A 6,097-nucleotide genomic window follows, 5' to 3' on the forward strand; every position below is an offset into this window, starting at 1 on the left:
GATGAGATGGACTCGGCGAGTAGGCGCTGGGTGGAGAAAACCCTAATTCTCGAGGTTGAGCCCTATATAAGGAACATTATGTTCCTTCCCCAGCCTCTTTACTTCCCTCTTGAGTTCTAGAAACCCTAAATCGCAGAGGAGCTCCATTGTTGAGTGGATTGAAGCTTGGAGAAGTAATCTTTGAAGGAATTTGTGGGAATTGAAGGCTTGGGGCAAGGGGTTTTGCTTTGAATCAGCTTCATTGCAGTTGGGGGCGTCCATTGGAGGTAATATCTCGTTCTTGGTCTGATTGTATGTTGTTTCTTCATTTGGGGGTTTGTGGGATCTTGTCTAAGGGTTTAAATGGAAGTCTAGAGGGTAGATCTGAGGTTGCTACCTCAGATCTGGAAGGGAGGAGAATCAGAGAGCATGAAAGTCCCTGTGTTGGAGTGTTTAGTGAAGCTTACAAGTCCCAAACCCTAGTTATGTGTGAATATGGCCTAGATCTCTATGGATCCACGTAAAGATTGCCACTTTACGTGATGGTTGAGTTGTAGGAGGTTCGATCTATGTTTTGGATCAGTTGCATGGTCTGGAATGCTTCTGTATGGATTCAGATCGGTGGTACTTGGCGAGTCACATGGGTGAACTCGACGAGTTGCTTGAAGATGAGCTGGGACTCGACGAGTTGAAAGAACAACTCGGCGAGTCGGATGAAGATAGCCTTGAACTCGGCGAGTTGTATGAACAACTCGGCGAGTAGGTTGATGATAGCCTTGGACTCGGCGAGTCTGTTCTTGGACTCGGCGAGTCTTGTCGAAGAGTTCCGGTATTCTCTGGTCGAGTCGAGAATCGGTGAGTCAAGGGATGACTCGGTGAGTCGTGTGCGAGTGGACTCTGAGTTGTTGGACTCGGCGAGTCTCGGGGTGACTCGGCAAGTTAGGTCGCGGATGGAGTGAAGTCTGAGTATGGGAACTCGGCGAGTCATAGGGTTAACTCGGCGAGTAGGGTCAGTCAGGAGTTGACTTTGACCTTGTCTTTGTCTAAGGGTTGACCAATGGTGTCCAGGGGCATTTTGGTAATTATTGTTTGTTGTTTTGAGTTCAGCGCATTGGTGGTTGACCAGTGGTGGAGATCGTATCAGTGATCGGCGTAGCTTGGATTATCTGTTCAGTCGGCAGCTTCCAGGTGAGTTATCCTCACTATATCAACGGGGTCTAAGGCACCAAGGCCGGCCCTTATCGGATTGAGATCCGGGTGGTTGTTTTTATGTTGCTGCTTTATCATGTTTGCATCCTGTGAGTTAGGATGGTATATGCTAGAGCCCTGATTGAGATCGGTATCCAGAGAGATAGGGAGATGCTATGTTAGCGACCTGTTAGGTCGGTATCCTGGTTAGGATAGTGGCATGCTATGTGATTTGTCGATCTGCTTGTTATCTGTGAATTGTTAGATGACTGTATGTATATGTACATGGACATTTGGACTGGAGTTGGGTTGAGGCGGGTCCTGCTGTGTGTAGTAGGCCAAGATACCCAGGGCGGACCGGTTGTCCCGTAGGCCCAGCGAGCGGTCCGGATAGGCTGTAGGTCCCGGTAGGGGCGGACCAGACGTGCCGAAGGCTCGGAGAGTGGACCAGACAGACTGAAGGCCCGGTGCGGGCGGACCAGTCATACTGTAGACTCAGAGAGTGGACCAGGTGGATTGAAGGCCCGGGAACGGGCGGACCAATCACACTGCAGACTCGATGTATGCGGATTGACTCAGAGGGTGGACCAGGTGGACTGTTGGCCGGTGCGGCGGACCAGTCACACAGTAGACCCGGAGAGCTTGGCTGTTCTATGATTGGATATGTTATGGCATGTTATGCGTGTATGGTATTTGTGGTTGGTATTTTGGGGGTATCTCACTAAGCTTTCGGGCTTACAGTTGTGGTTTCATGTTTTTCAGGTTCTTTAGGAGATCGTGGCAAGGCGAAGGCGTGATCGTACCGCTCCTCATAATTTTGTGGTGTTATGATTCTGGGAATACGACAAATATTTTGTATTGAAAACCTTTTTGTAAAGAATTATTGGAATTGAGATGTTTTTGAAAAATTTAAAATTGGTTGTGTTTTTCGGTCGTTACACTAGATCTTGAGATTAACGAAGTTCGGAACGCCAGATCCACTACCTAACACCAGATCTGCATCAAATATGATGTGTACAGTGCATTTCATGTATGGATCTAGTGTATCTGGTGGATTTAAAGTTGGCTTGCATCAGATCTGATTTTTGAAGATAAATCTTCAGACAACATTGGGTATGTCGATTTTTATAGATAAATCTTCTTTAAGTTTTGTTTTCTACTTGTTTTTCTACTTAAATTTGTTGTAGATCTCTATGATATATTTTTTTTTCTGTTAAAGTGTGAATTTGATGTTTTAATCTCTCATTTGTCATATAATTTTGTTAATCTTAGTTTTAACTGCTATTAAGTTGTGAATGTATAATTTTTTTTGAGATAAACTTTGAATTTATTATACTAGTCTGTGAATTTTCTATATTAAATCGTGTATTAATTATAATAAGAGTTTTAAGTTGATAATATGGATGTAAATACTACTTTTTGTGTATTAAAATGTAAAATTAGTGTACTAAGCTGTGATTTTTGTGTTTTAAACTGTGAATTGACTGCATTAAGCTATAAATTTTCTTTTTAAACTACGAAGTGACTGCATTACGCTGTGAATTTAATGTTTGAACAGTAAATCAACTAGATTAAGTTATGAATTATGTGTATTAAACTGTGAATTTATTTGTATTAAGTTATGAATTTTGTGTATTAAACTATGAATTGACTATTCAGAGTGTTAAGTTGAAAATGTGATTGTGGATGCATATTTTTTGTGTATTAAACTTTGAATTTTGTTTACTAAACTGTGATTTTTGTGTTTTAAACTATGAATTAACGGCATCAAACTGTGAATTTTCTTTTTAGATTGTGAATTGACTATATTAAGCTTTGGATTTTGCGTGTTAAATCATGAATTGACTGTATTAAGATGTGAATGAATTGACATTGAGCTGTGATTATTTTATAATTTTTTTGTTTGCTTTTGAAATACTGTAAATTTTATTCACGACTTAATATACTAAATTCACAATTTAATACATATAAATGACTATATATTAACGTAAAATGTAAGTTCTAATTTGAAAATATGGATGTGAATATATAGTTTTGTTATTAAATTATGAATTTATTGTATTAAACTGTGAATTTTGTCTATTAAACTATGAATTGTATGTATTCAAAGTTTTAAGTTGATAATATAGCTATGAATTTATATATTTTTGTGTATTAAACTATAAATTTATTGTAATAACCTGTGACTTTTATGTATTAAGCTATATTTTTTGTGTTTTAAAATTTGAATTAACTGCATTAAGTTGTGAATTTTTTATTTAAGTTGTGAGTTGACTATATTGAACTGTGAATTTTAAGTAATAAACTTTGATTTATGTGTTTGAAAATATGTGTAACAATACAAATTTTTCAAACAAATTTTTCATTTTTTTTAAGTTTCACAAAGACATAGTTTAAACATCACTCATGCCAAATTGAAATTTTTCCAAACACAAAACATCGAAAATTTTGTCAAATATCCTAGAATCCACATAAACCCAAATCATCAAGTTGGTTTATACAATAATGCCAGCACATTCTCATGATCCTAAGATGTACCTGAAACTGTAACACTCGATTCCTAGTATGCCTTTAATTCAAGTATTTCTTATGTTTTTCTCTGGGACTCGACGAGTTGGAGGCCCAACTCGTCGAGTAGAGTCGTGATCCGTGGGAAGTTTAAGTAGTCTACTCGACGAGTTGGGAGACCGAATCGGCGAGTAGATGTTGTTTGAGTGAAACCCTAAATTGAGGGTTTGCACCCTATTTAAACACATTATAACCCCTCAACTCAGCCCCCATCGTCCAGAGCAAACCCTAACTCGATACCCTAGCTGTTTTTAGTGTGTTCCTAAGTCTTGTGGTGTTACTTTGTGTGATTGAAGCTTGAAGAAAAGAAGGAGGCTTGTGAGATCAAGGGGAAACAAGAAGATTCAGAGTTTTGAGCATATTTCCAGCTTATTAGAGGTATAAAGTTGAAACATTGTCTATTCATTGTCTAGATCTTGATTTTGGACCTTTTTTCTACTTCTTTCTAAGCCCTAGTGATGATGTATTCGGGATTGAGTATAAGAAGTGAGTTGTGCTTCAGATCTAGGGCTAATGAGGGTCTTTATGGCATAAAGGTGCCCACTTTATTGCCATAAACACTCCATGCATCTTGTAGACCACCTTTTATGGCTTTTTGAGCCAAAGATCCCATGCACGTGCACCAAGCTTGAGACTTTACGTGTAAAATTGACATCAGGATGCTAGATCTATGGTTTTCATGCGTTAAGACCCATTTAAATCGGCTGTATAGTAATGGTTAAGGATGGACTCGACGAGTCATTCTTAGGACTCGGCGAGTCGGGGTGTAATGACCACCAAATCCTTTCTGTAAATGGACCAGATTATAGTGTGGAAGGTCCCTCTGTAAGTCCCTAATTTGCCTGTGTATCAATCAGATCCGTTTGATGGTGCGGAATCCCAATCAAACGGATGATGCCAGATCAAATAGAAGAGAAGGAGAAGAAGAATAATATGAATCTTGAATGTATTGATAATATGAATTAAATTCCTTACACAAGATTCACACACACAAACGCTCCTTTCTCTCTAGACCGTAAACTCTCTTCGTGTTCATCAATCTATTCCTCACACCCAAATACCTATATTTATACTAGGGGAACATGGGCCGGAAACAAATGGGCCGTAAATGAGTTTACGGCCGTAAACTCAGCCGTAAACATGACCATAAACTCTTAAATATTACAGAAAAATACAATTGCCCAGAAAAGTAAAGTATAAACCATATTTTGACCCAACAATCTCCCCCTTGGTTTATAGCTTTCTTTTCTTAATGACCCAACAAGCTCCCCCTAAAATGTAGCTGGCTCTTCTTGTCAATCTCCAATGAGAGCTTGGCTTCAGCATTTATCTTCAATGAATGACTTCATCTTAAGCACTTGGGCAATTCTTTAAGATTTGGAATTAAACGCACATTGGGTGAGGATGCTTGATGTACTGATACTTGAAAGATGACGCTTTCAGCTTGAGAATCTTCAGAGAGAACTTCAAAGAGAACTGAACTTCTAGATCACTTCAGCAGGTTTAATATAGCAGCAGACTAATTGAGGAGGCTTCAATGCAATCCGTCACATATTCTTCAAGTCAGCTTGACCTTTCTTCTGGGGTTGAAGGATTGAATGTTGAAAGAATAATCTTCATTTCTTGCTCCTTCGAATGCGAATTCTTCGATGCTCACAGACGAGGCTTTGGCTCAGAAATCTTCAACACAAACTCCATGAGTCTTATCTACACCTGAAATCACTTTTCAAGACAAAACAAAACTAAAAGAAAACTTAGCACACAAATTAAAACAGAAACAAAAATATTTTTGGATTTTTGATTTTTCTGAACAAGAAATAAAACAGAAATAACACTATTTTTGGATTTTTAATTTTTCTTATTTTTCTTTGATTTTTGAATTTTTCTGATTTTTTTTTCATTAATTTTTTTTAATTGTTAATTCTCCCCTAATATTTAAATTAGAAGAAACTATAATAAATTTAACAAAAATAAAAATGATATATAACTTTAAGAGTGATTTGGGATCAAAGTTTTTAGACAACCTTTATCCACTTGTTGGTACCTTCTATCTTCACGTCTTTGTCTGGTCAATCGACGGTATTGTTGTCCACTTAAAGACCAAAAATTGTGACTTATTTAGGACATACTATTTGTTACAAGACAGGTGAACTTAAGTTCCTAGATATTATATCTGATCCTAAGTTCCTAGATACTATATCTTAAGGACCATTCAGCTGACGACAACCAGGGATACTGTTGTCCACCTAAATTGAGCAGCGAGATCTACAGACAATTTGTATGTGTTTAATTTTAAGTGTACTAGAACGTGTTTCCCGCTTCCTGATATGCCCCAGCCATCAAGAACTTCCAGAGTACTCCT

Source organism: Lactuca serriola, chromosome 4, assembly GCF_051521515.1.
Source record: "Lactuca serriola cultivar US96UC23 chromosome 4, Lser_US96UC23_V15, whole genome shotgun sequence".
Lineage (NCBI taxonomy): Eukaryota > Viridiplantae > Streptophyta > Magnoliopsida > Asterales > Asteraceae > Lactuca > Lactuca serriola.